Source organism: Mastigoproctus giganteus, chromosome 6, assembly GCF_048544385.1.
Source record: "Mastigoproctus giganteus isolate SK-2022 chromosome 6, ASM4854438v1, whole genome shotgun sequence".
NCBI lineage: Eukaryota > Metazoa > Arthropoda > Arachnida > Uropygi > Thelyphonidae > Mastigoproctus > Mastigoproctus giganteus.
Window position 1 is genome coordinate 209,749,489 of NC_143580.1, and position 12,306 is coordinate 209,761,794.

Below are 12,306 nucleotides of genomic sequence, written 5' to 3' on the forward strand. Positions count from 1 at the left end.
GAGGATAGAACAGTAGCCTCAGAACACACTAGGTAACTGATTTACTACTGCAATTAGTTCTTGCTTGGATCATGTTAAGGCTTTGCAGACTAACCCTTACAGTAGTATTATGTATTTTTTATGAGTGGGCTCTGGGAAGTATATACATAGAGCTATGTTTTGAAGGTTGATTCAAACCGTGTTCACTAGTATAGGAATTGTCCTGATATTTTTCTAGTATATGCTACCATCTAATACCTGTGTTTCCAACTAACTGTAGGCAGCTTATAATAGATGGCAAAAAATAATTTTGAAAAGTGGAGATCACACGTATTTTCCTCAGTTGTCTAATATGGGCAAACAAAAGATGAAATTGAAGAATTTTTATGGAATTCAGATCCAAAATTTGATCAAACAGAAACAAGTAATACAAAAATAGAAAGGATATAGCTGCTTGTTCAAAAAGTAACAGTTTTTTTTATTTACGTTCTTAAATTCTTAAGTTCTTATTTGATTTTTGATAATAATTTTATTTTAGTGTTGGGCTTATTCTGGTGTTAATAGTCATAATAAGAACATAATATTTTAAAGTATTTAAGTAAAAAGTGTTCATTTTTACAAAATTACACGAAAAAAACTCCCTCCACAGAACATGTCATTATGAAAATTCACTACAGAGACCCATCCACATGTGGTAATCTTACTGCTGAAAGGGTTAATTGAGTCACTTCCTCATTGGATCCATTACTGCTTTGCATAAGGAAATCTTAAGAATGTGGTTGACCCACTCTACTAGGTGTAGTGTGCTCAGAATGTTTAGCTTGGTGTGATGAGGAGTAGAGTAATCCTGTCTCAGCTGTTGAAAGAGTTTTATTTTAATAATGAACTTGAAAGTATGTATCGATTGATGGGTTCCATTTATAATTTCAGTGAGCAGTTTATTTTAAGGAAAAAGCAAACTGTGAGCTGGCCGTTACACCATAGTTTGGAATGATGAAAGATTTTGGACACTATAGTTTTGATAATAAAATTTGGCAGGTGGAAAAAAAGCCAGTTATGGCAGTTTGGAGGTGGGGGAGAGTATTTCGGTTTAAAATCTTTGTCTTCCCAGGGCAGCTGTTCTGCACAAGCAGCCTAAGGGTAGGTGGTCTAAGTTAATATACTTGGTTTCTGTTTCTCTGATATCATTAAACTGACAGTTTGCAAAAATTTTATCAAGCTCTTGTGTGAACCACACAGTGGGGAGGGAACTAAAATATAAGACTTTCAAGGTTGTTAACCAAGTTATTACATGTTTGAGCATAGGCTGGGATTGGAAGGCTGAAGTCATCCATAAAGATTTTAAAGCCATTTGCAAATATTTCTACCACAAGCCAGTTTAAACATTCTCTCAGGTATGATATAAAGCAAAAACTGCCACTATGAAAAGAAAAACACAAGTAGTCCTTACAGCTTCAAAACTATTGTCACCAAAGGTAATAACTTTTATAACTTTCAGACGTGTCTAGTTTAGGAGGAGATTACTTCACCTCCTTTGTTGAGCCAGATAATTGTTTTAATCATAGCCAGAGTTTCATTTATCAATGATAAAATCAAAAGAGCCTAAATATTTGATATAGCAAATTAAATTGTTTCTAACACACCTGATATTTTGTGCACAGATTTGTAGTTTCAGAGGAGATATGTTTGGAACTGTTTTTTGGAATAGGTAGAACAAGGAGCAAGGTATGCCTAACCATCTGATTTGTTAGAATACTGATTTGCTCCAGGGGTTTTTAATCCAGGGGTTAAAACCAGTGATCTAACTTGGACTCTCTTTCTTTTCCCCTTGCTTTTTAAAAATCTTTAGTAATTTGAGACTGTTAATTGGGTGAATCCTGTATTTTGGTGTAGCAGAAAGTAGACTGTTTTTCCATTCCATGAAATAAAAGGAGTCAGAAAGGTTACAGGCACTGCATTTTCAACTTTAGCAACTATAGTTGCTAAAGTTGAAAATGCACCGCATGTAATCCTGTCAGCCCTCAATGATAGATTCCGAACAAATTTTTGATAACAGGAAGGTGGTAGAGAAGACTGCCCCATCTGTGATTATAATTTGAATAATTTAAAGAAGCACGAATCTGTATTTCTGATACACATATACACTACAATTCCAAAAATTAATGGTCATTTGTATTGTTTCAGAGAACCTTTTATTGCAGCAATAAATGCTTGAACCAATTTTTTATAACAGGAATCTGATATTTTGGTGCATTTCTCCTTCAACACAGTGGCCAATTCAGCTACTGACTGCAGATATATTGGCCTACGCTAAAGACAACATCCTAATTCATCCAAGTATTCAATAGGGTTAAGGTTGGGTTCTGGGCAGACTTGATTTTGATTTTATTGAAGCAAAAACGACTATGATTACACTGCACCAAGAAAAGATTAAAATATCAACAAAGATAAATTCTGGTAACCTTTAAAAGGGTTACCTTGTCAAATTGTTATTTATATATATAAGGCAGTATAAGTTTAAAGGTAAATTATCCAATTTATATATGTGTGTATATATTAGTAGCTTGTAAAAACTTAAAAACTGCTGACACATGGCCATTGTCTGATAAAATCTGACTGAGTGTATAAGGCCCAGTTAGATGAGTAAAAGCGGTAAAATATATATTGCGAACATGGGTAAAATTAATGCAATCTATTAAAATATGCTTTATTGATAAAATGGTGTCACAAGACTCACACATAGGAGGGTCATCTGCCCTCAGCAGAAACAAATGTTGAGCAAGAACAACTTCCTCTCTCCGATTCCTGCGCAGACTGGACTGCTATGTTTCTATTACAGGTTTTATCTGGTATAATTTATTTGTTCTCTCTCTATGCTATAGTTCTTGCCGTTGTTGCGTATTATTTGCCTGTTGCGTATTATATATCTTGTTGCGTATTATTTGCCTGTAGTCTGTATAGGGGACTGACAGGCAATGATTATTAGTGGAAGCTACTGATTTGGCTGCAGTGTAAGCCAAATCATTTCCCCTTATCTCAATATGGCTAGGAATCCAGCAGAAGCAGATATCAAACTTGTATTCATGAAGAGAATGTATCTTCTGCTGAACCCGACAGAGAACTGGATGAGAGTTGTGTCTCAAAGATAATAAAGCCTGTAACAGACTCAAAGAATCAGAATATATTATTGACCTTTGGCATTGACAAGTTCGAATGTGATTCAAGGCTAACTCTATAGCATGCAGCTCTGCAGTGTATATGCTGGATTTAGGAAGAATCTGCTGAGATATTATAGTGTGCAGAAAGACAACAGCAGATCCTATGCACAATTCAGACTTTGAACCGTCTATGTAAACTGGCAGGAAGTCGGAGTGCTCAGCTCGGTGTGCAGAATAGAGCTGCTGGTAAACAGATGCAGTCTCAGACTTGACCCATTTCTTAAGGGAAAAGTTGCACAATGGGGTATGAGCATGCCAGGGTGGAAGAGTTTCTTTTGGTGTTTGTGCAACCTTGTCTACCATGATGTTAAACTCTCTGAGTAGCTCTTGGATATGAATACCAAAAGATCGGTTGGCAGTCTGATGGATATTGTACAAGTTTTCCCAACGTGGCTCAAAAACGGATGTCCACGTAGGATGGCCTGGCAGGGATTTCAACTTTAAAGCACAGTTTAAAGACAACTGCTCATGTTGAAGGGATAATGGTGGTTCGTTTGCTTTGATGTATAAGCTCTGGACAGGAGATGTTCGAAATGCTCCAGTAGCGATACAGATAGCCTGATGGTGGACAGGGTCCAGCCATTGAAGGACACTGTCTCTGGCTGAGGAGTATACCTGGGCTCCGTAGTCTAATTTGGAACGTACAAGTGCACGATATATACATAGTAGGGTGCACCTGTCTGCTCCCCAATGCATAGAGGAAAGCGAGTGAAGAATATTTAGTCCCCTCGTGCACTTTGTACGAGGGGACGAATATGTTCCAGAAAGGTCAACTTTTTATTAAACACAAGTCCCAAGAATTTTGTGTCTGATACTACTGGAATAGCATTTTGTCCGAGCCTTAGTTCAGGTTCAAGATGAAGATTACGCTTACGACAAAAGTGTAAGCAAACGGTCTTCTCTGGTGAGAACCTGAAGCCATTAGCAAGTGCCCAGGAATTAAGGCGACTGATGGCTTGTTGCAGTTGTCTTTCAATAACCCTCATGTTGCATGACTGACAAAATATGCTAAAGTCATCAACATAGAGGGCACTGTTTACAGTTGGAGGAAGCTGTTCTGTGATAGAATTTACTTTGATGGCGAAAAGCATGACACTTAATACTGATCCTTGTGGTACTCCCTCCTCTTGGCAGAAGGGACGAGAGAGTAAGGATCCCACACCAACTTGGAAAGATTGATTAGCTAAAAAGTTTTTAATAAAAATGAGGAGATGCCCTCTAAGCCCAAGGCTATGCAAATCTTTTAAGATGCCAAATCTCCAAGTTGTGTAATACGCCTTCTCCATGTCAAAGAACATTGACACCAAATGTTCACATTTTAGGAAAGCATCCCGGATGGATGTTTCCAGTCTAATTAAGTGATCAAGAGTTGATCTGTTTTTTCGGAAGCCGCACTGGATGCTGGAGGAAAGATCATTCGATTCTAAATACCACATTAACCAAAAATTAACCATTCTCTCTAGGATTTTGCACAGACAGCTAGTCAGAGCTATAGGATAGTAATTAGTAGGGAGTTTAGGATTCTTTCCTGGCTTCGCAAAGGCAAGCACAAATGCCATGCGCCAGGAATCCGGAAATCTCTTTTATATAGATTGTGTTATACAGGCGATCCATAGATGTTGGTGAGAGATGTTTAAGCATTTCATAATGGATGCCATCTGGTCCAACAGCACTTTCCTTGGAAGTGCTGTTGAGACTATCAAGCACTTGGAAGTGCTTGATAGAGAGCTCTTTTTAGTTCCTGCAGAGTGAAAGGCACGGCACGTTGTAGGGAAAAAGGCCTTTCAGTGTGAAATTTAGTGCCTCTTTTACTCTTTTTATGTTTCAGGACCAGGAACTCTGGGGAATAGGATGATATCCCAGAGATGTTTGAAAATGTTTCCCCAAGAGCATTGGCTATTGCAATGGGCTCTGCAATAGTGCATCCATTATAGTCTAGGATCGATGAGGGTGGGATGTATATTTTCCCTTCATTTTTCGGATTTTATCTCAGACTACCTTAGTATTGGTAGACTGGTTAATAGATGATGTAAAACGGATCCATGATTCCTTTTGACTCTGACGGCGAATGTAGCGTGCTTTGGCTCACTCCCATTTGAAGGCTATTAGATTAACAGTGGTAGGATATTGGCAGAATATCCCCCAAGCTTTGTTTTGAGCCTTTTTTGCTGTTGTGCATTGTGAATTCCACCATGGCTGGGAAAAGGTGGAAACTGGGCAGATGTTTTCGGTATGGTATTGGTAGCTGCATGGACGATATTTTCTGTGATGTACGTGACTACATCGTTGATAGGCTTCTAACTGACTGCATTAAGTCAAAATTTGCCTGATGTTGGAAGGCATTCCAGTCTTCCATCGTGGTAACCTGAAGGGAAGACACTGTCTCCCACTGTATAAGCAGGTTATCACAGGGAAGTGATCACTTCCATATGGGTTCTCCTCCACTTCCCAAGTCAGTGAAGGGAGTAGAGAAGGGGAGCAGATAGAAAGATCAATGGCAGAAAACGTATGGGTAGGCATGTGGAAGAATGTGTTGGTTCCCAAATTTAGAAGGGAGAGGTCATTGTCATTTAGCATATGCTCTATGACTCGTCCCCTTCCATTATTGCTGGCACTACCCCACAGGGTGTTATGTCCATTAAAATCCCCTAGAAGTAAGAAAGGGGGAGGCAACTGCAATCAAGGTCTTCCTGGGAGATGTCAGTCCCAGGTGGCAAATAAATTGAACAGATGGTTAATATAAATCCCATTGTAAGGCGAATTGCAACAGCCTCTATGCTAGTTGTAAGAAGAAAGGCCTGAACTGGGGTCTGGTTGCCTACAAGGATAGCCATTCCTCCATGTAGGTAACCAGACCCCAGTTCAGGCCTTGTTACCTACAAGGATAGCCACTTCTCCATGAGCAGGACCACCCGAAATTCTGTCCTTATGAAAAATTGTAATGTTATGCTTGGTGGGATTATCATTTGACTTTAGATAAGTCTCCTGCAAGCAAAAGCAAACTGGCTCGTGCTTTTGCAGGAGGGCCTTGATGTCATCAGTATTTTGCCAGAATCCACGACAATTCCATTGAAGGAATTTAGCCATTATTTTGGCTTGGTGGGTCCATCAGGCGGCTTCCGAGGTGTGAGGACTTACTTTTGGCATCTTGGATTTATCTTTTTTGGGGAGGTGTGGACGCTGTCCTGTGTCCATTTCTTCCTCCGCAAAGAGTTCCAAGACTGATTCATCCGGTACCTCCTTATTCTCTACGTCTACTGATTCTGGTGTTATGGGTGGCTCTTCCGAACTTTTTAGCTTTTCTTTACCACTTGGTTTTGGTAGTGGTAGAGCACTAGGAGGTATGGATATAGGAGTGGCAGCTGATTGTGTTTTTTTGGTGTGCTTTTGTGAACTCAATAAATAGCATGCAATCGGAGTGAATGACTCTCTTGATGGAATAGTCATCTCAGTTTTAGTACTGATAGTGTACTTAGCAGAAATCTTCTGGGCATATGAAGGTTTCCCGTTATTTATTGGTTGGATACGTTTTCTGGCCTCTGGGTAGGAAATATTCGGCTCTGTTTTCAGTTTTTGGATTTTTTTTTCATCCTTCCACCGCTGGCATGCTCTAGAGTAGGCGGGGTGCTCTCCTTGGCAATTGACACAGATCGGTTTTGAAGCTGAACATTCCTGGCTCTCGTGGTCTTTAACACCACATCCAGCACAGGCAGAGTTACCACGACAAGATGTTTGTGAGTGGCCGTATTTTTGGCATCTAAAACACCTCAGTGGGTTTGGGATATAAATCCTCACTGGGCAGTTTAGATAGCCTGCTTTGATGGAACTTGGAGGCCGTGGGGTGTTGAACGTGAGGATAAGAACTTGGGTAGGGATGAGATTCCCATCCTTTCGTATCGATATTCTCTTGACAGCTGTCACTCCTTGGTCTTTCAATTCAGAGCAGATTTCTTCTTCGGAGACATGAAGAAGGTCCCACTCTGATATAACACCTCGTGAAGAATTCAGAGTTTTGTGGGGGATTACGGTGATAGGTATTCCCCCTATGGATGTAGAGTTTATGATTTTTGCCACTTGTTTTGTGGTAGAAGCTTCGACCAAAAGGTCGCCAGAACGCAGTCTTTTTACAGATTTGGGTAACCCTGCCAACCTTTCTAATCCTTTCTGGATAAAGAAGGGTGACATCTTCTCAATTGACTGTTCTCTGGTGGAATGGAGAATGAGGAAGAGCGGTGTCACTGATGGTGGTGTATCCTCAGTTCTGGCTCTTTTTATGGAGGTGTTTTCTGAGTTATCATCTCGATTAGGTAGGGGCCTTGTTAGGGCCCCAAAAGAATTTGAATTTATAATACTCATAGGAATAAAAAAAAATTTCCAATGCCCTAAGTACCTTACCCACCACGGAGCCCTACGAGGGGACACCCACTCGTGAACAAGTTCACTTAGGAGCACACCTTACCCACATTTCCAGTAAGCCTTGATCCCATCCCAGGACCAAAGGGAGGGAGACTTATTGGAACGCAGTTGACCCTAGCAGTAAGAACCACCTGCCAATTGATCCCAGTCGGGCCGGTCTGGGACCACACGTTTTGTCGAAGCAAGGGCCAAAGTGGTGTATTAAGGCTGGGCCCCTTCAACCACCAATATCCCCCTTTCCGAATTCCACAAGTTGCAGGACACGGCTGCACACACTGGATTCCAACGATGTAACCCTGGAACCAAGGTATGGGCATTAGATTCCAGTGATACTAATCTGCAAAATCAGCAACATCACTGGGAGGTCCCCTCACCACATTTGGTCCTTGAGGTTGTCACAGACATCCTCTCAGATATGCCAGCTGTACAAGCTGTACTTGCTACCTGGAAGTCTAAAGCGCTGATGGAACTGATATTCGGGTGACACTCAAGTCAAGTGGACCCAATTTCGGTGAAGTCTGGACAGTCTATGGCAGCCAAATCCTCTGCTTGCACCTTCACGATGGTGGGACTGTTAGTAATCCTGGGTAAAACCTCCATGCACAAGTACATGGTGGGTGACCACCCAGGTGTGAACCAACGTAAGCAGGGGTCGAGGGCAGCATTCCTCCACAACATGGAGGAATGCTGCCCCTCTATGTTACCAGGCAGTACTAGGTGGTAGGTGACTCTCATCAACTGGTGCAATACCACCACTTTGCTTATTGGAGGCTTGAAGTGGTGGAACCCATGTTTAGTCTCTAGAGCTAAGTTCCGGTCAACCCTTCGGTATCTCTTCCATCATGCAGTATGATTGATGACTTTTGAGGTTATGATGAACATCGTGGAGAGATCCAATATTCCTTACATTTCGAGGGTACAGATCTAAAATGGTGTTCGCAAGCCGGCCGCTAGTTAAAACACCGGACTGAACCTATTGGAAACTCTCTAGGAGACTTCCAGATCAGCTAGTGTATAATCTTGCTACCTCTACTCTGCCAGATAGTGACTGGAGGGAGTCCGAGTAGTATGTATGTGGGGAGCATTGTCGAGGCCACGTTATGTCAAGGATCTTGGTATATTCTTACCACGTGTACGCCATATCCAAAAATTTCATTACTTCATACAGCATGTCCCACACACTTTTCTTACTATTGAATACACCATGAATTGTCAAACTAATAGGGCAAGCTTAACTGCGAAAATATTTAAACCTCCGAAGCACTTCTTAATTCATTTCACAAATATACATGGTCTCAATTCTAATCTCAACGATGTCCATTTCCACTTGCAGTCTGCCAAACCCCATGTACTTGTTCTGACAGCATCTCAGTTATTGGTTGATTCAACTACTGCTCATCTCAGATTCCCAAATTATTCGCTGTATGATTCCTTTTGCCTCAAAGGTGGTACTTGTGCATATGTCTGTTCTGATATTCCCTGTCAGAGACTTGGCAATTTGGAATCTCCTCTCTTTGATCTTCTCTGGCTTAAAATCTCTCTACCTCACTGTGTCAAATTCATCTGTTGTCTCTACCGTTCTCCCAACTCCACTAATCACTTGGAGCTCTTTGACTTCCTCTCTTTGCAACTTGACTTTCTCCAGTCCAACTTTCCTAACAGTGAAGTAATTTTCCTTGGTGATTTTAATGTTCACAACTCCAGCTGGCTTCCATTTTCTAGTCACACTGACCCAGCTGGTCGAGATGCTGGGGCTTTTGCAATTACTAATGACCTTGCACAGATTGTTCATTTACCTACAAGAATACCGAATAATCGTAATCATGATATTTTTCTAATGCTTGATATTTTTCTCACAAACAAACCTAAGTACACGGTCAAAATGAGAGGTCCTTTAGGTACTTCAGATCACAACTTGGTGATTGTCTCTTCTCCAATGGAACCTTTATCTCATGGCTATTCCGAACCTCGTGTTGTTTGGCATTACAATAATGCAAAATGGGATGTCCTGCGAGACTTCTTTTCTTCTTTTCCTTGGTCGGATTACTGTTTCAAAATTTCTAATGTCAACGTTTGCTCAGATCGTGTCAGTGAAATTATTCTTGCAGGAATGCAATCCTTTATCCCACACCCCACTTTAAAATCTCGCCCTTTATATAAACCTTGGTTTTCCAATAAATGTGCTAAGGCTGTTCAAGAGAAGAATGTTGCATATCGTAATTGGCTTGTTTTTAATTTTCCAGTTTCATTTTCTGCGTGCACCAAAGCTCGCTACAATTGTAAAGCAGTTATTAATCAATCCAAACTGGAGTTTGAACAAGCTAAGAGTAGAAAATTTCCATCTTGCCCTAATGGTAGCCGAGCATTCTGGTCTCTTGCCAAAGCTATTGGCTGCAATTTTTGCCCAGTTCTGCTCCCACTTCTGTCCAAATCAGATGGTTCTGTTGTCACTTCAGCCAAGGATAAAGCTGACCTGCTAGCATCCCATTTTTCTTCCAACTCATGTATTAATGATCTTGGTAAAACAGCTCCCACCATTCTCAACACGCTCCATTCAATGCCTCCTGTGGTCTTCTGTCAAAAGGATGTCAGAAGGATTTTGACGAATCTTGATGCTAAGAAAGTTCCAGGTCCCGATGGTATTTCTCCACTTGTTCTCAAAACCTGTGCTCCTGTACTTACTCCTATTCTTTGCCGCCTTTTTTCACTTTCTTATTCCAAAGGTGTTTTTCCTTCTGCTTGGAAATTTGCTCATATCCAGCCAGTTCCTAAAGAGGGCGACAAATCCCTCCCATCCAATTATCGTCCCATTGCAATTACTTTTACTCTTTCTAAAGTAATGGAGAAATCAATTAACCACCAACTCTTAAACAACCTAGAAACCTTCCGTCTGATCAACGATTGCCAGTATGGATTCCGTCAGGGTCGATCCACTGGTGATATTCTGGCTTATGTTACCCATTTATGGACTAATTCAATGGAAAGGTTTGGTGAAACACAAATAGTTGCTCTCTTGACATCTCAAAGGCTTTTGATCGTGTTTGGCATAAAGGTCTTCTAAACAAGCTTCCATCTTATGGTTTGCCAACTGTTTTTAGTAATTGGTTATCATGTTTTCTCTCTGATCGCTCATTGAGGGTGATGGTAGATGGCTCTCTGTCTTCTAACTTCTCCACTAATGCCAGTGACCCCCAAGGTTCAGTTCTTTCCCCCACTCTTTTCCTCTTGTATATTAATGACCTTCTTCCATTGACTGGAAATCCTATCCATAGTTTTGCCGATGATAGCACATTGCATTCCACTTTCCATTTTGAGAAACCTTGTCCTGCTTAATCAGCTTCAACTTCTTGAAAATCTGCTACCAATTCCTTAAATGCAGATCTTCAGGTAATTCTCCAGTGGGGCAAAGACAACTTAGTTGATTTCAACCCTTCTAAAATTCAGTCTTGTCTTATATCTCGCAAAAAGGATTCTTCTGCTCCTATGCTTATGTTTAGTGACCCTCCGATTTCTAGGCAAAATGATATATCTCTTTTGGGGATTACCCTGACTTCTAATCTCTCTTGGCTCAAACACATTACAAATATTGCTTCCTCTGCATCTAAAAAAGTTGGTTTTCTCTTTCGCTCTCGGCGAAAGAGAAAACCAAGCTGCTCACTCTGTACAAATTGCAAATCCACCCTGTCATGGAATATTGTTCCCACATCTGGGGTGGTGCCCCCAAAACTTCTCTCAGGCTTCTTGATTCCATTCAGAAGAGGGCAGTTAGGTTAATTAATGATTCATCTTTAACAAAGTCTCTCCACTCGCTGTCTCATACCCGTACTGTTTCTGCTGCATGCCTCTTCTACAGATACTTCCATGGGCACTGTTCTTCTGAATTGGCTTCTATAATTCCCACGCTCTCTTTCAAAACAGTCCGAACACGTGCTGCCACCAACCAACATCCATTTACTGTCCAACTTCAAACCCACAGAACCAACTTTTCATCTTCCTCGTTTATTCATTCAACTGCCGTTTTCTGGAACAACCTTCCTTCATACATATTTCCTGAAAATTACAGTCTACAGAAGTTCAAGTCCAATATCAACAAATATCTTCTTTCATCTTCTCAACCTCCAACCCAAGCACGGTACTAAGTACTATAGGTTCTAATATCTCTCGTGTTTGGGGTTTACATAAAAAAAAAAAAAAAGGTGCCCGCGTCGAGGGGTCTGGGCAGGCCAGAGCACAACTTTAACCGCAAGCGTTTGCATTCCCAGGTCTTCAAATCAAGTCATTACAGGCAGCATTACATACCGCAAGTAATTGTAGTATGACATGGTGATATTACATTGAAACAGGAAAGGGGCCTCCCCTCTCCATACTGCTGCTACAAATGTAGGAAGAGCTGGATTGTCTAATACGTTAATATACCACATTGATCTAGGAGCAATAATGATGGTCCAAGCCCATACCATGAGAAACAACTAAAGGTGGTGACAAAAACTCCACACTTCACAATTAAAATAACACAGTCAGATAAATAACATTTTCCAAGAAATTGCCAGATCCATACACAGGCAAGAGATCAGAAAACTATATGCTACAATTTATCACTCCATAACACAGCTTTCCAATGTTCCAGACATTTATTACAATGGATTGTGCACCCGGTAGTCAATGCTGTGCTGCAGCTCTGCCATAAAATTGA

At 40.9% G+C, this 12,306-nt stretch overlaps 1 protein-coding gene across 1 annotated transcript in view; it reads right to left on the minus strand.

Annotated features, from left to right (window-relative positions):
• The window catches only part of puf (ubiquitinyl hydrolase 1 puf), a 1,022,896-nt gene that overhangs the window by 44,545 nt on the left and 966,045 nt on the right, over nucleotides 1-12,306 (minus strand). The gene's annotated exons all lie outside the window — the stretch shown is intronic.